Source organism: Geospiza fortis, unplaced genomic scaffold (assembly GCF_000277835.1).
Source record: "Geospiza fortis unplaced genomic scaffold, GeoFor_1.0 scaffold172, whole genome shotgun sequence".
Lineage (NCBI taxonomy): Eukaryota > Metazoa > Chordata > Aves > Passeriformes > Thraupidae > Geospiza > Geospiza fortis.
The window spans coordinates 1,480,390-1,503,761 of record NW_005054309.1 but is presented as its reverse complement, the minus strand read 5'-3'; the positions used below and the strand labels follow the sequence as shown (position 1 = coordinate 1,503,761).

Genomic DNA, 23,372 nt, shown 5'->3' with positions numbered 1-23,372 from the left:
CATGTCAGATTAGGTCATGGGAGTGAAGGCAGTGAACTGGGTAAGAGGAATGGATTATTTCTCCAAAAAGCAAGAGCTGCTTTCATGGAGTGATTGGAGACCTGTGAAGGTGCTTCAGGTTTCTAAGCCACTTTGTGCATTTAGATCCCAAGGTTACTTCTGTTGGAGGCGGGGGAAAGTAGAGAGCATACTTGCTGGTTATTTGAATGGTATGTTTCTGAAAACAGACCTGGAATCATTTTTTTTCTTAAAACTTTTTGCTGTTGGCTTTTTCTCCTCCAAACTCTGCAGAGGGGGAGGTTTATTGTCCTAGGACAGTAGACACCCTTTGCAAAATTAGCAGTATTTGTGTAGTACGGGCTGGGAGGGAGATGAGTGTGACAGCTTCTCTGCTCAGGGGTGTGATGGGCTCCTAATTAAGGGGGGGAGGGGAGGAAGAAAAAAAAGCCAGAAATTACAAAGAGAAACACTAGCTGATGCTAGGTGACAGGGTGATTCCATATGTATGAGCAGTTCACTTTGAAAATATTGCAAATTTTCTCTCTGAAGTCTTTCATGACCGTCAGTAGGAATTCCAGTAAAACACGCTGTCTAATCAGGTTAGGTCTCATTTGTATGCAATGTTGATCTAATTAATGATGACAAATTGAGATTGGATTGCAGAGGACTTTATAAGCAACCTTGATTATTTTTTTAATTAATGACCTCAGAACGTGAGTAAGGATATAAGCAGGTTAATCAGCCTTTTCAGAAGGAAAATCTTTAACAATTGAAACTCTAGTGAAAGTGTTTGAAAACAAAAGCCTTTATAATCTAAATTGAACAAAGTTTCTTGCATGCACCCTCATACAACAAAACCTTCTTGAAAACCGTGCTGCAAAGGAACAAGCAGTTACTGTTTGTAAAGATGAGACAGAGTAGGTTCTTGAGGTTGAGGAAGAAGCACTCTGAATTGGATGAAGTAAGAACTTTAGCAGAATAGTGTCTCACTTATTGTGGGAGAATTCCCATATGCCCAAGCATTGCAATATCTCCTCCTGTTTCTGCAGCAGAAGAAAGCGAGGTATTTCAAAAGTGTGCCACCTCAGATTTTTTTTGCTTTGTGGAAGCTGCATGCCGATCTTCCCCACCTGGAGCTCAAATAAATAAACAGCTGCACTCCCTTTTCCCCCTAAAAAATATTTGGCAATCACCTGCCACTAGCAGAACCTGTTAAATGGGGGAAAGCATGATTGCAGTAGGAAAGTAAAAATTAGAGTTGTATGTCAAGGTAAGTAAAAGTTAACATTACTGCCAAATGCAAGCTATCAAAAAATGAATCTGATCCACCCATCCCCAAAAGCAAGATACCACCTTATAAGTCATGAGACTCTTTTTTAAAAGACAAACAGGTTCTTCTTATTCTCTCCTGGTTTTTGAGCCTTTAGGGTGATTTTGCTAAATACTTTAAAACTTTTCTTGATAATTACAAGAAGGCAGAAATTGTTTTAAGTTTTTAAATGAAAACTGAAATTTATTTGCAAATTTTTGATTCTGCTTAGGAAAGACACCGAGCCCTGCGAGACTTGCATAATTCAGGTGTTGGCAATACCTGAGTTTAGTAGTTTATTCTCATGCCCTGCAGTAGGTTGGAGCTGAGTTGGGTTGGTCCTTTCAGGGTTTGTTATGAAACATGGAGCTTTCCAAAGCTGCGATCCATGTTCCAGGCAGGCTCACTGGTTTTCCTGTTCTCAGTAAATTCAGCTGTACCTTCAACCATCAGAAAATACTCAGATTTCAGACTCTCTTTGCTAGCAAAGCTGGATAATAGTGTGTGTGACATGCATGAAAGCAACTAAGTGGATTGTGCTGGCTGGGGTTAGTGAATTTGGAAAAGCTGCATTTTAAGGAAGCTGAAAAGAATGCACTTAAATTAGTCCACACAAGCAATAACAGGTTTTTGTGGTTGAGAGAACAGATTCCTTGGCTGGGCTATCTCTGTATTTCTATTTCACATTGACTCATTCCATTTTTATTTTAAATACATTCTGTGTTCTGATCCACGTAGTCAATTTGGGACATTTTTTGCCAGTCTCTATAAAAAGAATTAGAGGACTGTGCATAAGCATAGCGAAGCAGTGAGAGGGCAATTAGATGTGTGCATTGCCTTGACTCAGCAGTTCCTAATTATGTGTTCAGTGTTCTCTTAAATAATCTGTTCAAATAGTGCATCATTTCAGTAACTCTGCTTGTGTCCAGTATGTCCTGACTGCTGATTATCTCTCAGTATCATAAGTGAAAACTTTTTTTAAAGGCTGCTGACTCTCTCAGTGAACATACCTGGAGGCTGTGCTGAGTGTTCCTTTGGAATCTTAGCTTTGTGCTTCCTTGTTGGTGTTGGTCAGTGTCATTTGAGCTTTCTGGTTTCACCCTTTAACGTTGTATTTAAAGCTGTCCAGAGAGAGGGGTTGAACGTGGCCTTGTTAGAGGATTTTGGGGTTTTTTTCTCCTCAGAGGCTCCTAGTCAGCAGGGTGTGGGCTGTGCCTGTTTGCAGTTGAGAGGGGTCCTTGTGAGACTCATTTGTCTGGGGGTTTGCAGCCCTCCGGAGCAGACAGACTGCGCGCCTGTGGGCCACGCTGCGGGTAAATGTCTGCGGCCCAGCAGGTCCCCCAGCAACACCTGTTTCACTGGTGATAGCCCCACTTGTTATGGCAGAGAGGAAGGGAAAAGATGGTGCAATCCAAAGGGGGAGAAGCCACCTGGAAGGAGAAGGCAGTGGAGGAGAGGATGGGGTGGCAGTTTGGGATGCTGGTGCAGTGCTGAGGCCTTCATGGCAGATCAGCAGTGCTGCTCTACTTGGCCACTTGTCTCAGGTGGAAAGTGGCTCAGATTCGACTTCCTTAAGCCCTCAGCAGCTGTGCCTGCCTCAAGAGGCTGCCTGCAGCATGTGTGGGCTCTTGGCCCAGGGCAGGTGTCATTTGCCACCATGCAGGGAGAGGTGGCGTTTGTGTTTTCTTGCTTGAGGAGCTTCTGAGGTGTGTTTCCCTCTGTGTGACATTACAGGGCCTAACACCAAGGCTGCTCAGGCATAAGTAACTTGTCCTAGGTCATCTACCTGGAAAGAGAGGAGCCAGGCTTATTGTCTTTGAAGGAGGTGCCTTTCTCACGGCAGGGAGGTGTTTTCAAGCTCACAAAGCTGGGAAGAACCAGTTCACCTGTGAGAACCAGTCAGGAGGGGACTGCTGGCTTCTGTTTGGGTTTTTATGCTTGAGTAAAATGAGATCTCAGTGCATTAGGTTCCCATTAGACTGTAATTGTGTTTTTTTCCCCATAATATCTTTGTCATGTATATTTTGTTTTTATTACCAGTTATCATCCTCTGTTACTCCTTACAAGCAGCTGTACAGACCTGTGGAGCATTTTCTAGAAAATGCCTTGAGATGTAAGCTGTCTTGCTTTTTTTTCCTGCTTTTTTATGTCCCAGATTATTTTGTAAATCCTACTAAGGCAGTGTAGTCTCTCTGTGTGAGCAGGAGGTTTGCTCTATGCTGTTAGACCAGTGTCCTCCATGGTGCCAGAGCTGAACTGTGGTGCAGGACTGTGCTGTAAGGGACACTCTGTACCCTGTGCAATGAGAAGGGAAGTTATTTACTTACTGTATGAACTGGTACTTGTCAGCACTGGGAACTGAAAATTTGGCTTTCCTGCTTTGAGCGTGATCTTCAAACAGTCAGTGTGGGGCACCCAGCATGCCTGTCCTGCTGGGAGAAAGCATCAGATGGTGTGAATGACCTCCTCTCCCCACTAGGATTTAGCTTCTTGGTTGCAATGTTTGTGGCTGATTCCCTCCCACTGTAACTGGAGATGAGTTAGAGCTCACTCCAGGGATCCTACACTACTCCTGGGATCTGCAAGTGAAAAACCATGAGGCATTAGAACAGAGGATGGGGAGGGGTTGTGTCCCCCACTGGGGCAGAAGACCCCTCTGCTGTTTTGTACAAGCAATTTCTAGATTTGCTGGCATCATAAATTTTTTCTTCTTCATAATTTTAGTTTTAAGGTTTTAGCTGTTTTTGAAGGAAAGCTCAGAAGGGAAAAATTAGGTGCAAGAAACTTTTTTTGGTTTTTAAGGAGACTTTTTTTTGTCTATGTGGAGAGGAAAAAGCATAATTAAACATAATTTTCATCAGTGCAACTTGCACAAAAAAAGCCCCACCTACTTTCATGAGAAAGGAATAAAGAGAATCATAATCCTGGATTAGGTATCTTTCACTACACATATATAAAAACAACACCGTGTGAAAAGGGGGAAAATATATATGTGTACATACACACACCAAACATACCAATGTGCCTCCAGCAGTATTACCAAAGGAATTAACTTTACAAGAAACAGCCACAGCCTGGAAAGAAGCCATTTTTCAAATAAAAGCTGAATGAGACTTGTGGTTTCTGAGAACTGTGAGAAGGAAGGGTTAAAAAAACATTTACAGATAAGAATAGCTGAAGTTGGGAGATGAGTGAACATCTTGAAGTAGGGGAGGGTCACTATTTAAATCAGCTTTTCTTTTTTTTTTTTTTCTCAGTTAAAAATTGGCTTCTACTAAGAACAGCATGTAGGATTAATGTAGTACTTTAAATCTTCAAAGTGCTTCACAAACATTACTTCCCTAATCAGCAAACACCTTTGCTTGGTAGGCAAATCAGGAGTGGAGTCGCCATTTTAGAGAAGGGAAACGGAGGTGCCAGGAGTGCCAAAGTTTCTGAACCAGAAGTTTTTGGAGTGGAATATTTTTTTTTCTTTTTTATGCTTTGTTTTTTTGGTGTATTTTTTTTTTTTGGTTGGTAGGTTATCTGGGGGTTTTTTTGGTGTTTTTTTTTTTGTCATCGTTTTTTTTTTTTTTTTTTTTTTTTTGTTTTGTTTTTGTAGCATTCAACACTGGGACTGCCTCTGGGCTGGCATGTAAAAGCTGCTGAGCTCTCCTGGATTTCACAAGTGCTAGGCATGCAAAGCAGCCTGGCAGAGCTGAGAGAGGCATCAGCACAGTTGCCTCCTTACCTTTCCAAAGGTCACGGCTGCTGGCCCAAAGGGAGGCAGCAGCTCCAGGGCAAGGAGGGTTTCCTAACAGGTTGCCAGTCTCCCCCACACCATTGATCTCTGTAACTTAAACTGCATCAACTGAGCACTGTTAGAAGATATTTCAACCCTACCAAAAAAAAAAAAAATTGTGCAAAAACTATTTGAGTGGCTGTTGAATAAGTTGCTTTTGGGTAAATTTTTTCAGGGGGCTGGTGCAAGAGGTATTGCTCACCGTGTAGACAAAGACTGCCCTTGGAGATGATAATTCCTTTCTTTAGGTCAGCTGAAATACTGTGTTTGTCATAGATATTGTGTCCCTGCCAACTCTGCACAGAGCACACAGCAGTTTGGAGGTGTGCTGAAGTGAGAATAATTCTCTGTGTCTTCCGTTGGTGATGCTCTGTGTGCTGAGGGTTTAGCTGCAGTGCTTGGCAGGCCATATACTGTGAAGAAATTCCTACTTTGTTTTAAAAAGAAGTGTCCTCAGTAGGGATGGCTTCTATATAGAAAGAGCATGAACTTGATTATGCAATGGAAATCTTTTCATGAGGTTTTGCTATGTGCAGGTGTGTCAGATTTGTTATTGTAAACACAGCAGGATAGCTGCCCAAGTAAGAGCTTAGATCCTCTTGCAAACAGAGCTGAGCATTGATAAAAAAGTTACCATTTCCAGTTGTTCAAGATAACACTTAAACTTTGGAACAAAACTTGGTGGAGCCGTAGGAGGAGGGTGCTACTTCTCCCTCATTTGTATTGTTTTATTTCTTTTTAAATACATTCTGTGAGAGTTTTCTTAACAGAGCAAAATATTACATGTCTGACAAGAAGCGTTGTTTTATGGTCTGTTGGTACTTGTTAGCTGCTGAAGTCCATCTAAATTCAGCTTTGTGGAAAGGTGGAAAATGTGCTAGAGGAAACAGGAACAGCACCTGAAGGCTGACCTGGCTTTCCTAAACAAATGAGACAGGACTTGGGTCTACATTTTGTGGCCCTGTTGTTTTCCCCATTAGCCATGATGGCCACGCTGCCTGGGGGCTCTCTTCCCTGCATGTGTTGCGCCCTGGGGTGCACCATGCTCTGCTCCTGGGGAGAGGAGATGCCCTGGAGAGGATGTGCCCTGCTCAGGAGCAGCACTGCCTGTGTTTGGCTCCCAGCCCAGCCTCGGAGCCACTCCTGCCCTGTGATTTAGATGTGATCTGGGTAACATTGTGCAAGTCATTCCCTCTGCCTCTGCTCCCCCTCTTCCCCCCTTTCCACATACCCACCCTCAAATATAAAACTGTGATTCCATGCTGTAAAGCACTTAGACCCCTGATGTGAGATGCCCGAGGGGGGCAACTGGACACTGCTGCTTGCTGTGTGTGCCCTATCAGTAGCTTTAGCTTTCAGGCCTCTTATTTTGCTTTGTTTACAGGACATCAGAGTCTTTCTACAGACTAGCTTTTGAGGCAACTGAAACATGTCTTCAGGCTAAAGCTTGCTGCTTGGGTTATTGCTTCCCCTGCTTGAGATACTGAGCTTTACCAGCACTGGGCCTGCCAGGTGTGAGAATTGCTGACACACAGGCCATTTGGGGGCTGTGGATAGAGGGAAAGCCTGTTCCTATTCTCTAGGCAGAGCACAGGGCTGTGCCAGTGCTGTGTTAGCTGTGATGCTGAGCCTTAACAAACTTACCCTGCCACTTGTCAGGGCTCATTAACTCAACTGTGTGAGCTGTGGTTGGGAGCTGCCTCCCTCCTGACCTTACAGTGGGAGAAAATGAGCTCAGGTTTGCCATCTGACCTGCACCCAGAGCTCCTTGAGAACCCCCCGCCCCCCTTAAAAGGCAGGGCTGGAAGGGATTCCCATGGGGAAGGGATGTGAGCAGTGCCACTGGGCTTGGTGCCCAGCCTGAAGGGTGTTTGCAGAGCCAGAGCAGGGCAGGCAGTGCATCCGCTCTGTCTACATATGAGCATCAGCATTGCCAGGGGTGGGAGAGAGAGAGTCTTCCCATGAGATGTTTGTCCAGTGTCTGAGCACTGAATGATCCCTCTTCGTTAATCAGCAGGGTGGTGGCTGCTTTTGCAATGAGTTCCTTGTCTCCCATCTCTTCTCCTGCAAACCTCTCATACAACTCATTCTTAGTCATTTTTTTAGACCCATACTTGGTGAGTTCTTGTATGCATATGAGCAAACAGGACTTCAACAAAAAGGAGTCTATGCCCTTCTAGATATCCTACTAAAACCTCTTATGGTATTGGTACTCAGAAAGAAAGTGGTGAGGCCCTAGGAAAATCTTCAGAAGTGTTATCATTAGTGCTGTATGGTTTGATGAAGACAAAGCATGTGGACTGATTGCTTTGCAATCAGTTTCTACAGGGAATTCATAAATTTGACCTTTATTTGGCATTCCCTTTGTGTGCTGACTTCTCTGATGAGTCATTTTTGCCCATTTCCTTTGCCATGCCTCTTGAGGTTGGAGTCTGTCTTTCTGGGCTTGTTTTTCAGCAGCCTGATCTGTGCAAGATAAAGATGGGGAGAGCTGGGTTGTGCTGATGCTGCTGGCACTCAGAGGGAGCGCTGCAGCACAGGAGGAGCAGCTGCACGGGCGAGACAAGTTCCAGGGTGAATTTGCAGGGACACGTGCTGGAAGAAAACCATTTCCATGCTGCATGTCTGGTGTCAAGAAACAAAAATGCTCTGATGCTGTTAGTCACCCTGCTGATCTCAATCTGTTTAATGGCATTATTTTGTTTCAGTGCAGTGGTATTCTGATGCGTGTTTTGCAGCTTATTTCAGAGAAGCTTTCGAAACACAGAATTCATGATGCTTAAGGAAGATGGCTTGTTAGCATGTTAAATGTTGATAAATCACCTGGCCAAGACTGATTCTGTTAGTGATTGTGAATGAATACCTTTTGACCTCTTCTCTCTCCACCACACAGGTCAGAGCTGTTGGGAACCCTTGCCTCGGAGCAGGGAGCTCTTGGGGTGCCCCTTACACGGGACCCCGGGATGGCACTGTGTCCACAGTGTGACCCCAGTGTGACCTGCTTGCAGGGGAAGTCAGCATTTCTCTGCTCCCTGGAGGGGCAGAACTGAGCGCACAGGCAGGTGCTGACTGTCAGGGGGGTGGTGCAGGATGGCCAGGTATTCCTGCATGCTGGGGTCTCAGGGCAGCTTGCTACCTTCAGCCCCTTCAGCCTTCCCAGCATGGCTCAACAAGGGTGTAGCAGTTTTCACTCAGCCCTTTAAAATGTTTTTCTTTTTTTTTTTTTCCCTTTTTTCCACTGGCCATACCAATCTGATTACACCTTCGAGGGATCATCTGCCCCTAAAGCTTAATTAAGGAGCTTGTCTGACTCTCACTGACTCACCTGCCACTGTATGAGCTCATGTCTGACTTGTCCTAGGAAGATAGTGAAATATGTCAGGCTTCTCTGAAATATAGCAGGTTTTTTGTTTTATTGCACCCCTGACATTGCTGTTGGCTCCTGCAGAGGTGAGCAGAAAGATGACTGCCCCAACTTTGTTACTTTTATCTAAACTTAGTCGCTCGCCTCTTTGTGTCTTGAAAAACCAGATGGGGTTTTGCTTGCACAGCTGTAGGTATGTTAGAGTTAATAAAAAAAATATTAAAAATTAAATAACCTTTGAGTTTTGGCTTCAGGCAAACTAGGTGAAATGATGTGTTTTGGAGATGAATGCTCTTGCAGGAGGCAAGATGTAGCTTGCAGGAGAACATCTGCAACCAATCCATTCTGTATGAGATGGGGCCAAGACTTGTTTGTATCTCAGTACCTGTTCAAACATGTTATACCATAGCAAAAAGAGATTTTGAATGCATTGAGGAAGGGTGGGTAAGAAGGAAAAGAGACATCAAGCTGAATGTTTGCTTAATAGCCTTGATTTCTTCATTAAACTTTTAAGCACTTTAATAATCTGATTAGCTGCTTTCAGAGCGCGGAACAGTTTTTCCTTTCTTTTTTCTTTTTTTCTTTCTTAAAAGAGAAAAAACCTCTCCTCATCTTGGTGCTGTGAGATGAGCTTGCTTTGTGACCTGGAGCAAATCCGCTAACTGTTTGCTGCTTTTCTGTACTCACCCTGAGGACTGTTGGTGGAAGGATGTTCTGTAATACATTTGATCAAAGGCAGTGCAGAGGTTCAGTTACTAGGCTGCCTGCCTGGACCCCAGAATGCAGCTTCCCATCCAAAGCTCCTTGCCAGCTACTCCCATCTCCCATCCCCTTTGTCCTGTTGGAACTGCATGTAGCATGAATGTCTTGCAGCTTGCAGAGCTCATTTGCCTGCCTTTAATTGTGCATTTGAAATGCCTCTGGAGGCCTGTGGCAGCAGAGAACAGTTAGATGACTCAGGAGTGGCTGGAGTGGTGAGGCTGGCAATAGAGGCTCTCATGCTGAGGTTCTCTTATCATTGCACTGATGGTTCTCATCATCATATTGTGCTCTGCATTGTTTTGGGGTTTTTTTTGTAAGACAACCCCGGAGGTGTACATGCAGCTGTATTTCTGGTTTGCACGTGTAGCTAATGTGGGTGTTGAAGGTGCAGACTGTGTGCGACTGGGGTTTGTTGTCAGTGGAATGTAGCAACTGTTAGTCAGATCTTTTTGCTTGTCTAATAGGCTGAATTCCTTGCTGAGAAGATGAGAGAACTGATTTGGGCTGATTCAGGTGGACATTGTGAACGCAGTGTCTCTAAAATCTTTTCAGAGGAAGAGTGCATGCATTCCAAGTGGTCTGTTCTAGGAAGAGATGGGGTTGTAGTACTACCTGGGTAGTATTTTGCTAGTGCTTAAAATCAGCAGACTGTTGAGGTTTTTTCTCCCCTTTTGTCAAACCAAATCCTGCTGTGACTTCACCAAAAGTGCTTGTGTAAGTGGGGCAGCCCTGGTCATGTGCTGATCTTTGTCAAGACCTCAACACAGAAGCAAATTAAAGAACAGCAAGATGCACATGGCCTGTCCTCTGCCTTTGATGTCAACAGGGCTCTTCCACTTTGCACTGGCTCTTCAGGGGGAGGTTATTCTGACTCCCAAGTCTCCAAGTCTTTTTCAAATCCCTGATGACTCTTGGTGCTGCTGTTCACATGTGGCCAGCTACCAGGAAGGCCTCCTGCAGCTTGTCCATACTTGGCAGATCAACACCCATGAGAGGCATGGCCTTGGGCTCCGTGCAGCATTGTGTGGACATGCAGGCTGTGCTTAGAAGATGTGCTGTGTCTGTGTAGGGCTGCAGCAATGTTTCCAAAGTTGCTTGACTGTCCGGGGTTCTGTTTGCTTGCTTGGGAGCTCCCATCCCAAAATCACTGAGAAAGATGGCTGAAGCTGCTAATGGCACTGTGCTAGCCAAGCATTGGCTTAACACTCGTTTTATCCCTGTTGTGTGCAAACACTGTCTTGTTCCCAGAAATCTCTGTTGGCTCCTTATCTGAATTAGGTGATGTAATTATGCCTCCCAGCCCACTATTGCAATGGGAAAATGGGTTCCTCTTGTTGGAATTTTCAAGGAGCTTGCTCCTTGGAGAAGCACACAGCCTGTGTGGGAATGGGGTGTTGGGGGTGTGTGTTTTGTTTAGTGTTTTTCCCCTTGGCTACACGAGCAGCTAAAACCTGTAACCTACAGGAGTTGGAAGCTTCATGCAGAAAATTAGCTTAGGTTGGTGGAAGAGTTGAGATCACATTTTTCTTGGCTAATTAAAGGATTAAAGGTGCAGAGATTTAGAGCGAACTGTCAGTGTGCTACAGGAGAGAGCCTTTGATGGTTGAATCCAATTTGAGATTAAACAAATTGTATTTAAATAAGAAATACATGGCAACAGTTACAGTCTATCTGGGCCTCTCTATTCCTTGGTGTCCTTCAGGGTCAGGTAGATGGTGTGCTGTGGCTAGGGCTTCTCCTCCCTCACCAATTTCCTTCTTCCACATGCTTCCCTCTGGATTGTTTGAATCTGTTGCCTCCACACTTTGTAAAATTGGGATTTTTTTCCTTCTAACCCAGTGCTTAGTGCAAAGGAGCCTTGCACTCTCCCTTAAACAATAATAAACTGTCCATTTTAGCAGTAGCATGGTCACATGCTTGTTGTGTGTTTTCTAGTATCTCTGATGCTCTTTAGGGTTTTTCTGCATCCTGGTGCTTTGCTGTCTGCAGCTGGAGAGCTGAATGTTTACTCCCCTGTGAACTTTTTTAATTTTGTTCAGTTGAGAAGATGATGGATAGAAAGAGTTGATTGTTTAATGGTGTCTTCCTGTACATGGTGGCTGGTAAAATTCTAGAGAGGCAGTGAACTTTTGCAGGTTCCAAGTCCTTGACTTCTTTGATTCCAGTTGATTGTATTCAATGGGCTGCACTTGAAAATGGCTTGCTAGTGTTAGTCCCAGCCCTTCTCCTGCCTTTTCAGTTGGATAGCATTACTTTCAGAGCTGCTAAGGGGATGCTTTTAAGTGTTGCCCTTGATAGCACTTGCAGTGGTGCAGGCTTATGAGACTGATGGTAGCTATCTCAGAGCAAAGCTTGCTTTCTGCTAGGGCAGGAATTCATCTGCACAGCATGGTGCAGGGCAGCAGCCTGTTCTGCCCATGGAGGCCTTGCACCTTTCTCTGATGCACCACATATGAGCTGTAAGGAAAATGGGAGTGCCAGACAGTGTGAGTGAATAACTTCTGATGTTGCAACTCTGTCTTGTTTTGTTCCATTTTGTTTTACTCCTTTTTAGTGAGGAGGGGACTTGCCTTTTGTTACCTGCCACCTACATAAGATCATGAGGGGGGTTTTGATTCCTTTTTTTTGTTGTTGTTGTGGCAGTAGAGAAAATCACAAAATTGAAACTGGTAAAAAATCTGCTGGTATTCCATAATCACTCAAAAACATGGCATTACTTACTAATTGGGTGTGGTTAGTTGGGAAATCTGACTTTAAAATTATGTTTCCCAGGGAACTATTCCTGTTCTCACTGTTATCCAGTAACAAAGACTGCTTTTTGGTTGGGAAAGCAGTCTTGCTAGGTCTTCTCACAAAGCATCTGTTGCTTGGGGTCTTCAGAGCTTGCAGTTTGCAAATGAAGCAGTGCAGAGTAGTGAGGTCTGCAGGGACAAAGGGCTGTTTGGTGTTTTCCTTGGAAAGCTATCTTCAGGTTGTGGTTGCAAGGATTTGCATCTGAAGTCCATATTAATTCCTTTTATATTTCCAGTTAGATCATGCAGATGGCATTATTATCTGTGCTACCAAGTGAAATAAATCAATTGCTAGGTATTGAGAGACTTGATGTTATCTGTTTCCAATAATTTATAGATCTGTTGTTGTGTCATGGAGTATTTGGGTAGTCATTCCTTTGGAGTTTACCTAGCAGGCTTTTGTAGATCTGCCTGTGAAGTGCATCCAGCTCCATGCAAGCTCATTTTATACATTTGTGCTTGCTGAAATTTCAAAGCAGCCTAAAAATCAGAGATCCAGACTATCCTGTGTCCAAGCCTTCCATTTCTTCTGTGTCATGTTACTCCACAATTCCCTTTGGCTTGCATGTCCACTGGGATGTGGTTTTACATTCTACTCTTAGAGGGGGTAGGAGATGCAAAACTGAAGATTAGTTATTTCTCTGAGGGGTAGGAAGGACTGCTGCTAACATTTTCTGACCTCATTGCAAGCCCTCCTCCCTTTCTGTATGCTGCTCTGTGGGACAGCTTTCTTTCCTTTGCTGCAGCTGTACAGCTCCAGGGAGTATGAGACAAAAATGAAGGAGTACCCCAAACATGGCATGGGCTTGTTGATCTTCCTAGCAGAGAAGATGCCACAGCATTGACCTCACTGGCTGGCTGGAGGTGAGGTGCTGTGTTTTTGAGCAGGGAATGTCCTGATGGCTGCTGCAGCAGCTCTGCTGTGTTCCTCAGCGTGGAACTTGGTGAATTGTTTCCCACGGTACGTAGGAAAATCAAGGTCTCAGTTCAGTAAGGCACTTGAGTGAGTGCATAACCTCTAGCACGTGAATATTCCCAGTGAAATCTCTTGGGTTCTGTTGGAGTCAGCAAGGCTGCTCCCAACCTTAAAGGTAGGCATCTGCTTAAACACCTTGCTGAATCATGTCTTGACTTTGAAAGTAGGCTCAGGAGAAACCACATGAGTTGACTCAAGGACTGTGCTTAGCTAGGTCATTGAGGATGGAAAGAAAAGGCTGAGGAGGAAGAACTGGGTAAAATAGAGATCCCAGAATTCTGCAAATGCTGGTAATAGCTGACTTTCTTGTCATTTATCCCCAAAGCTTAATTGTATGAATAAAAGGTTTAAAGGTTTGACTTAGTCACCATTCATCCTAAATATTCTGGAGCTGCTGTCATGCTTTATTGACCTAAGATCTGAGTTCCTGCATCTTTATGGCTTGCTCAGTTAGGTTTAATTTTTGTCTTTCCTAATCCTTATGTTTTCACTGTGACTCAGATCTAGAGTATGGCCTCGTTGGGTCAGTAATTCCAGAAAACAGTGATGTTTGCAGAAATGGTTTGGTTCAGTCTGGACTTCCTGTTGCCTAGGAGAAGGAGAGGGCCCTTTTCTGCTGGTCTTCACGCATGGGAAGAACATTTGTTCCTGCTTGGTGCAAGTTTGTTGCCTTGCTCACCATCCTGGACAGAAAAGCTTTGCTGACTTTTCACTTTAATTATCAATGAAATGCTCAACAAGCAGGAGAACAATATTTGCATAGATGTAATTCTGGAAGTTGAGTGTAATGTGATCAGGAAATGGGACAGGCCCTGGCTGTTATCATGGAAGAGACTTGCTGGTACTTGCACTTAGCTTAAAATGTAATAAGATCTGACTCAGGATAGTTTCCTGGACGTTAACAGAGAAGACTCAATGCCATTTTGGCAAGGGTCTGGCACTATCCTTTCTGCACGGGAACAAAAGAGATTTCTGGTGAATTCATACGTTTGTTCTGAAAGGACTTGTAACAGTGCACTGACTCTTTAGAGGGAAATGGTCTTCCTTGGAGCAGAAAAGCAGGGGCGTGTGTGTGTGTTTTCAGGACTTTCTTTTTCTGAGATAGAAGCCAAGGAACAAGGCGCTTGCGTGCTGTGCCAGTGAAATCTCCCTGGGAAGACATGATGCTACTTGCAAGGTATGCACAAGACAAGACCAGAGGCGCCGCAGTGCTTGATTACTGTCAAGGACTCAGTTGGAACTTGCCTTTGCTCTTTGGCCTGCAGCATTTATGTAGAAATTGGGGACGCTGCTGCTTGCTTCCAAAGCTTTGCCTTGATGGGTCCTGCCCACATCTAGGCAGGGAGGAAGGAGCGGGGGGGGCTTAGAACCTATGAAGTAAACAGGAAAATTACTCACCTTAATGATGCATTTCACTGGCATTGCCACTCTGAGAGCCTGTCAGATTTAATACTTTCTGTCTTCCCTTCCATCGCCTCCCATCAGTGTGATTAATAGTCTATTAGAAGGATGAAGTGGAGAGGTATCCACACCTTCCCTCGGGTGGAATAAACAGGAGGGAAGCCAAGTGAGTAGGAGAAGGGGGATCACCTTTGTCTATCTGAGCCATTTGGTCTTTGTTGAGAGTGCACATCCATAAGGGCACTCATCTACTGACTTGGTTGGTGGCCCCTTGGTTTATTCCAGTTCACAGGTGAGCCCCTTGGCCTCCCAGTAAGCTACCAGCCCTGCTCCACAGGGTGCATTGGCCAGTTCCCCGTCCAGAAACAGTGAGGGAGCAGTCCTGCACTTGGTCACAGCACAACAGCCGTAGCACTGTAGGAAGGCAAAGAAAAAAATACAAATGATTTGTATGTGAAGTTCTTCAGGGATTATTTGCCCGTTTTGTAAATACATTGAGTCTGAAACTTAAGTCAAGAAAGAACAAATAGGATAGAAAATGTACCTGGGCAAAGGTGTTTAGTATGAGAGGTCACAGGACACTAAACCTGTTTTTAGCTTAGAATTGCTTGAACTTTCTTCCCTGTATCAGAATGAATGTGCAAAGACTGGTTTGCATCTCCTGTGACCCTGTCCGTGCCCCAGCTAGGAAGCTGGGCCAGTATTTCACATGAATACTCTTACCCTCACAACGTGCTGACCCTGTGGTATTTTACAAGTAGGCCAGTCCTTTGGCATGAGCCAGAATTTGGGTGGAAATCTGTCACCATCTAGTAAAGTGTCCTGCTTCCCAGGGTGTTGAATGGCTGGTGCAGTCTGTGGCAGAGTGCCTGATAGTTCTGAGCCTGACTCTGACACTAATGTGCAGGCTTAGGATGTTGCTGATTGAATAGAGTATATTGCCAGACCAACTTTGTTGTTTTGTTAGTTTTTTGTTTTTTTTTTGATGTGTTCTCTTGTCCAGCTTGGCTCCCCTCTCGTGTAATAGATACTGTACAAGTGACTCATTCACTTTCCTCTGAGTTACTAACGAAATCCCCTTATTTGCAGATGAAGGAACTAAAAGGGGTTTTGTACTAACGTCTTACACTGGGCATTTGCTTGTACCCTGCTTCTTCCCCTGATCTTTAGCTGGTGTGGAGCCACCTGAATCTGTGGCTGTGTCAGAAATTGCAGAGGACCCAAAGCCTCTATCTACTCTCTATGGGGCTGCAAGATCTGACCTGCTTGTCTGGGACTTCTACTGCTGACTCGTGCTTTTGGAACCAGGTTAGAATTGGTGGGAGCAGACTAATTTTTGAGAGCTTTGGGATTTTTGCTTTGCTGTTTACTTTGTCTTAATTGAGCAACCTTTATGTATTGCTGTGCTTCTTCCCTCATGGTTGAGTTCATCACCCTTTGACTTTCAGCAGGGGACAAAAGTGACAGGGAGATGCACTAAAAATTGGTGTCTGGTTACTCCAGACAATGTTTCCTCTAGCTGATTAGAGTTTTTGGAGTTTGGCTGGTAGGATGGAGCGTGCTGAAACATGCGAACTTGAAACAGATGAGATCTGGAGGGCCAATGGGAAACACACAGCAGCTTTCCTCTTTGGCTGAGCCTGGAACACGTGACTGTAAGAAAGTTGAATCCCCCACACCAAGCTAGGAGGAGGTTTGAAATGGCCAACCTGGTAGTCCATGAGCAGAACAGGTTCTGGAGCTCAGTATCAGAGGCCAAGGCATGTGAGTCAGGAGCAGTATGTGATGGGAAGGTTTTGCTGTTGGGAGCCTAAATATGTTCTTCTCAGGTAATTCCTGGAGTCCTTTATAACAGAAGTCAGATTTTCATTAAAATACAGGTTGAATCAGATCTTAAATTCAGGTTTGAGCTCACAAATTCCCTTACACAGAGGCACACTGGCTTGAGCAGGCAGTGGTTAACAGTGCTACCAAAAGTTAAGCGTATGCTGAAGATTTTTTTACTAAATCAAGTCCTGGAGGTTTTTGCCTGCAGCATTGGAGTATTCATTCTGGTGTAATGAGTAGAATTGCCTGGAAGGACTATTGCTGGTTATGTCACTGTTGAGTGTTCTGCTGCTCTGACACTTGAGGTCATACAATCAGCTTAGTTTCATGTAGGCAAACATGTGGTCATATGTGTACTGTCCACTCACTTGCATTACCTGCAAGCAGGTGTGTGTATTTTATAGAGATGCAAATATTTGTAACTCCAGTGTAGTGCTTTGTTAGCAGTGGGTTACCCTCCGGCTAGGAGGATGTGAAGTAGCCATGTGTCTTTGAGAGTAGCAGGCCTGTAGGAGGAGGGAAGAAATGCAGTGGAGTTATCCATAAAGCTGCTTTGACAATCACTGTAATGATTCAAAATTTTACTGTTGAATTTTGTTGGCTTACTAATTAATTCTTAATAATTGAAGTGGATGTTTCCCAGATCCAATTTTAAGTAATTCTTTAGACTAACGTTGATCACCCCTCACTATTCTGCTGGAATTTAACATATCCTGGCCTGTAGGTGAGTTTGGGTAGAATGAGAGTGAACTTCCTATAGTGTATGTTTCTTAATGTTGTATCTTCTGTGGTAGGCAAATAGGTTGATTATTTGTTGTGCATTCATACTGGAGAAGTTGCTGGCAGATGTAGATATTGAGGAAGATGTTCAGCAGCAGATCAGCTTGCCTTTTAGCAGATTTGCTCTCATTTCATACTTCTACCTCAAAAAATTTCTTCTGCAAAGCAATCTATTGGAAATGTAAATTACTACACATTGATAGCATCTGAAACTTGTTTGCTACTGTTAAAGTTTTGATTTAGAAACTGGCAGAGAAACTGGACACAATATACAAGCAGTGTGTGAGCTGGCTGCACAAGCCAAGGTCATTTTACTGCAGGAGTCTTATGATTTTGGTTTTTAAATAAATTAATTTCAAAAATATTTAAATAATAGACTAGCAAAGGAAGAGAACTCGCAAAACCAGACAGTAAAGCCTTCTTTTACACCTATCACTTCCTATCAAAAATGTGTAAAGCTTGCCTCCAAAGTTTTTGATTTGAGGTTTTTTCCTCTTGATACAGGTTACTTTTCAGTTGAATCTTTGTTGTTGTTTGTTTTTAAAATGGTTTTCAAGCTGAACCTTAAGAGGTTTTCATTTGTTGAAGAAGTAAGTCTGTAGATATGAAACTGAAATGTAAAAGCTGATATATGTGAAGTTTTCAGTTACAATAGTTTCATAGTGCAAAAGCAGTATGGGAAATTATCAGTTGTTCTTCTGTTACTATCGTGGCTTTGCTGACAGGGTTAGGTAGAGGCAATACATCCTGATGGAGGCAGTTTTGAGTTAAAACCCCTGGGGAGCCTCTAGTGAGATGCTGAATATTGTCATATGAAGGAATTATCTTTATCATCCTAAAGATGTGAGAATCTAGCAGATGCTCTCAATTCGGTACTTTTGGGAATTTCAGGGGGTCTTCTACACCATATCCAAGTGGGCAAGTCCCCTTCTCATCCCACCCTCCGAGTCGGGGTGTGTTGGCAGGCGGTGGTGCCGGGCAGTGCTGCTCTCAGGGAGCTCCTGCGGGCAGGGCAGCGCGGAGCTGTCAGTGTGCCAAGGCCAGAGGTGGCTGTGCCTCTGCAGAGGGGCAGAGCTGCTGTTCCCCCTCGCTGCCCTGCGGTGCCTCGGGGCCGGAGGAGCTCGGGGGGCTGTGCAGGAGCAGCGCGGTGCCGGCAGCCGGGGAGCGGCTCCTGAATCCCTGTCCGCAGGCTACGTTTCTGCGCTCTCCTCCCTGCCACCCCTCCCCTTGCCCGTTTACCTAAGCAGGTCAGCACACACGCGCGCACCCATATATTTATTTTTTCGCTAAGGTTTGCAGGCGCAGCAGCTGCCGGCTGGGAGTGCCGCCCACCCCGGGCACCCCGCGCTGCCCGTGCCCGCTGCCCTGCGCTGTGCGCTCCGGGCCCCGCACAGCCCTGCTCGCTCCCCCCCGGCGCGGGGGGATGCTGGGGAGGGGGAGGAGGCAGAAGAGCCCCAGGGGAAAATGAAGTTTAAGTCTTCGCGAAGGCGAACGCCCTTGGGTGATTCACTGCCCTTCCTCAAGAGGGAAAAGAGTGTGACATGGTTTTTCCTTTGCCCCAGGGTGGAGAAATTTGGTGAATGCCTGCAAAGCACTGGTGGGGTGCATTAGCATCCCCTCCTGCTCCCGTGCTCCGGGAGCTTCCCTTGCAGATGGGGATGCTCGAAGGTGTGCCTGGCTCCCTGGTGCCCGGGGCTTGAGGCTGGGGGTTGTTGCCACACCTGGTGGATCTGTATCACTGGACCTATTAGCCGTGCCCATCCATGGTTTGAATGCCAGCTATACCCACTAGCAGCAAGCTGTCCACTTTTCTCTGGAGCCTGGTGAGACAGAGGACTTCAAACTGCAATAAGTCAGCTCACAAGCCATGTGGTTAAGGTTGTGCTGAAGGTTAAATCTGGAAGGAGATGTCCATGCGTGCATCACTCCTCTTTCACTGAGTGTCCTCTGGGTTCGAGTTGGTTCCTAAGAGTGTGTGTGCATGTGTATATGTGTTTGATGTGCCCCCACATGCTTCCAGCAGTTTTGTGTAAATGAAAAGTTAAATCCTGGTCAAGCATAGCAAAAATGTTTAAAGTAGTTGTGTAAATTTCAGTTTTTGTTCTTAGTTGGTAGCTTCCTTTCTTCCCACTGCCTTTTGTTCTCCTAAATAATTAAAACATGTTCAAATTATTTTCTATTTCTTTGTGACTCTCCTTGTTTTCACCTGTGAATACTTTAGTGCAGGTAGGTATTCCATTCCCACTCTTCTAACCTGTTCTTTTTTTCCCCTTCTTAGGGAGTTAATTTTGTCCAGGAGAAAGCATAGCTGATTGACAGCTTTGAAAACATCAAGTAAAATGAATCTAGTTAACTGAGTTGAACTAAAACATGACTGCTTGAAAGAAGCTTGCAAAAGATTTGAAAGACCTGTTGATGTGAGCAGGAGGGGCTCAGGGAGCTGTAATGCCTTAAGCCAACCTCTGGGATCACCTTCAAGCTGACATCCGTCAGCATTTGTAGAGCTGACTGAATCCCACTCCTTTTAAAGATTTAGAAGCCATAATCCCTCTGCTGGATCGGATGGTGAAACAGATATTAGAGGTAGATTTCGAAAGTAGTGTTTGGGGGATTTCACTGCATCTGAGTTTTGCAGAGGAATTGAGTACGCAGTAAAAAGCCATTGTGGCTTGTATTACACTGAGCACTTCCTTTCAGGAGACTACAGTCCCTTCTAGCAAAAATTCTCCATTTGAGAGTCAAGAAGTGTTTTGTTTTTGCCTTTCATTTCTTTGTTGACACACCTTCAGTAGAAGGGGCTTACTAAGAAATCAGACAGGTGTTGCCTGATGGTAGCTGGCGTGTGTATTGTGATACTGAATTACCAGCCAGGGTGCCAAGAGTGGGTAATACAGTATGTCTGCACAGGCAGGTGGGGAGAGCAGAGCTGCAGGCCCTGGAACGTTTGCATCTTTCATTTTAAAATGTATTATTAAGCAAAATGCTCAATTTCTGACAGGCAGCAGTCAAACTCCAAGGAAAAGTCCACTGCCAAAGCTCTTTCCTCTCCCTCTTGAGTAGATAACACATTTTCAGGCTCAGCTCTTTTGTTTTAAATGGCTTTCAGGTCTGTTCTCTGATGGAAGTGGTGTTGCACTCCTCAGGCTCCTCACAGTTTTGTTCCTACTCTAGATAATGGTTGTTGTCATCTTGTTACCTGGTAGGCTTTTTTGTTTGGTCAAACTCATTTTTTATATTGGTACTCCTAATTAATTTAGTTTTCCTGCTCAAGTGTCTTGATTAATAGTCATGCTTTGGGTTTCTGGGAATTGCTCATGATCTTACCCCTCATGCAGCATCAGTTCACAGCAAGATGGTGAGCAGGGGGACTGTCACCTCCTGCAGGTGGGGTGGGGTGGAACCACTGAGGAGCAGCATCTGTGCCAAGAGGGTGATCCTTGCTTTCAGGCACTATCTGAGTGCACAGACAGCTTCTGCCTCGGGTTTTCTTTCTGAAGTGCCTTTGCTTTGAAATCTATATACAATATCCTGTCTTCCTCTGTGGATATAGCGATTATCACTGATCCAGGACGAAGTCACTATGACCTCGTTGTTGGCATCTATTTATGCCAGTAAATGGCTGTGCATCAGGTTACTCCTGGTTGCAGCAAAGTTGGCGGGGTGGGGAAACTCAAGCTGTCTCTGTCTGACAGGAGGTACCCCGTGGACAGATTTACACCGGTGTTAAATGACTGTCCCTTCAGCGATTACACGCTCACAGGCGGCTGTGCCTGGGGTAGATGTGAAATCATGGCTCTATGCCATGTCCCCAAGCCCTGTGCAGTGCCTGAGAGGCTTGAACTCCTCTTGCAGTCAGGTGACAGAAAGGCAGCTCAGCCCTCGTTGCCTCTTTTGACTCTGCTGGGCACTGCCACTAAATCTTCCCACGTCCTGACTGTGCTCCGGGGCAGAGGTGGGCTCCTGGTTACCTCCTCTCCTGACATGCTAAGTTCAAGTTGTTGGCCAGAACCTGCAGCTCTTGAGTCTGCCCCATGTTTCTTTGTTGGATAGACTTGTTCATCATAACCCATTTGCTCTTGGCTGTTTTGCTTTTGTGAATTTAGGATGTAGATCCAATGCCTTCCTTGCTGGTTGTAGCCAAAGGGGTCCAACAGTTGGTGTGCCAAAGGGTGGATGAAGAGCAGATCCCTTTCTCTGCTCACAGAGGGGCTGTGCTGTTTGATCACGAGCCTCAGCATTTGTGCTGGTTTTGGGTACACCTCAGTCCTTCTGAAAGCAGTGATTTTTGGTTTTCCCCTTTCTTGTGACCCCAGCTTTCTGTCTTTGAAGATAGTATATGTAAAATTACAGTCAGCACCACGAGTCCTGATCAGTGACTGAGGGTGTGTATCTCTTTCCATCTGTTCAATTCTCTGGATGCCTGCAGACACTGGACACGTTGCCTCCTGGCATATGCCATGCCCTCTGTGCACCCCTGCTCTTCAATATTTATGCTTGTATTTCAGCCCATCACCTCTGGGTGCCCAATTCTTTATGCTTCAGTGATGTTAAGGCATCGAAGTGATTAGTTGGCTTTTTGAGATTTTTGAGGCTTTCTGTCCTTGAAACCTTCACAGTGCTATGAGCAAACTGACGTGTTGAAGGAAACAGTGCTTTACAGGTTTTCTTCCTTTTCAAATACAAGTGATTCTTTTTCTACCTCTTGAGATGGAAGGACAACATGGTGAGCTCACTCTTACCTTCAGTAAGGAATTGCTTTTTAATTAAAAAACAATAAGGAATTTCAGGTTTAAAAGATGTATGATACAAATCACCATCTAGATGTGTTTCGCAACTTTTTTTTTTGTAATTGTTTGGCATGTTCCCCGTTTCCGCAGGCTGGGTAAATCCTTTGTGGGCTTAATCTCTAGCCTGCAGGCACATAAAATACATTGCACAATTTGGCCTTTGCATTTTAAAGAAATCTTTTTTTGTATCTTAAATACCTGTAGCATCTTTTCTGCCACATGGCAGGATGGTGTTGAGTGAGGAGGGAAGGGACTGGCTTGGCTTATGTTTAATCCCTCTCTCCTACCCAGTGTCTCTTGCAAGTTTGGTTTTTCCTATGTTAGCAGTGTGTACACTCTGAAGTGCAAATAATCCCTGACTATCACTAGCTAATCCTTTTCCTGCTGCATCATCTGCCACCCACCCTTGCCACGCGCTGGCTCTCCCTGTCCCAGTGGGGTCCATGGCCACAAGGTGCTCCTGACCAGTATGAACCTGTCACTGCTGTGTTTGAACAGCTGGGAATGGGGCTCTATTGGCCCAGGGCTGCTAGAGACCTTTTCCTGTGAGGAAACAACCACCTTGGGGCTTTCACTTTTCTTTGTCTGCAAGAACTGAGGACACAGAGATGGGGAAATGCCAGCAATTCCTGTGGGTTAGGTTGTTACAGGGAGAGCTCCGCACTCAAAAATGTCTGAATACCAGGAGAAAACTGAATGCCTCTGGAGCAGGGTTCTGAAAAACCTGCCGTGTTTTGGAACAGCCTTATACAGGAGGGAAGACTGGACAGTCTGCTTCATGGGAGATATCCAGGAAAATGGGTTTAGGTTGTCCAGTACTGAACCACTTGGGACTTTCCTTGCCATCCTCCCTGCTAAGGAGATGCTTTTATTTTGGTGAGGGATTTTGAAAAGAAACCACCAACTTCAGCCTTGATGTTTTGCTGAGTTAAGATTTCCAGATGTGAACACACTCCACGAAAATGCTGCATTAGTTTACTGTTGTAGTGGAGAACATCTTAAGAGAAATCTAATATGCTCCACATTAGCACAGTGAATAAGAGCATCTTGTTCTGTTCCAAGTGCTCATTGCATGTCACAACCTCCCCTTTGGAGCCAGCTGCTGGGTTATGCTCTAGGTTATGGTCACTGTGGGCTGGCCTTTGGGCTGTTCAACTCTTCTGGCCTTTGAAAAACAAAATACTGGATTTTATTTACCTCATTTTTGGATATAATGATTTGTGTTCAGAAGTGGGGGGATTACTATAGAAATGTTTAGTAGATGTAGGAGATGATCTTAAAAGATGTCTGAAATGTCAGATTTCGTATAAATCTCAAATTGATTAGGGTGTTGTTTTCGAGTACTGTTCAGTTCCAAGGCTGATGTTTTTATTTAATCCTTCTGCAGGAGTAGGAGGGCTTCTTAGAAAACAGGATGAAACACTTCTATGTCTGTGGTTTTGAGTGCTTCCAGGATTACAGAATGCTGTGAAAAGAATAGCATCTGTTTTGTTAGGTGGGTGTTGGGTGTCCTTTGCAAGAGGGAGTGTGTGCCCAAGAGAAATAAAGACTTTATTTGTTCGAGTAAATGAAGTGCTCTTTATCTGAAGATTT

The 23,372-nt window shown here is 44.7% G+C and overlaps 1 protein-coding gene across 2 annotated transcripts in view; it reads left to right on the top strand.

Moving 5' to 3' along the window:
• The window catches only part of LOC102040828 (tumor protein 63), a 66,719-nt gene that overhangs the window by 21,652 nt on the left and 21,695 nt on the right, over positions 1–23,372 (top strand). The window lies entirely within an intron of this gene.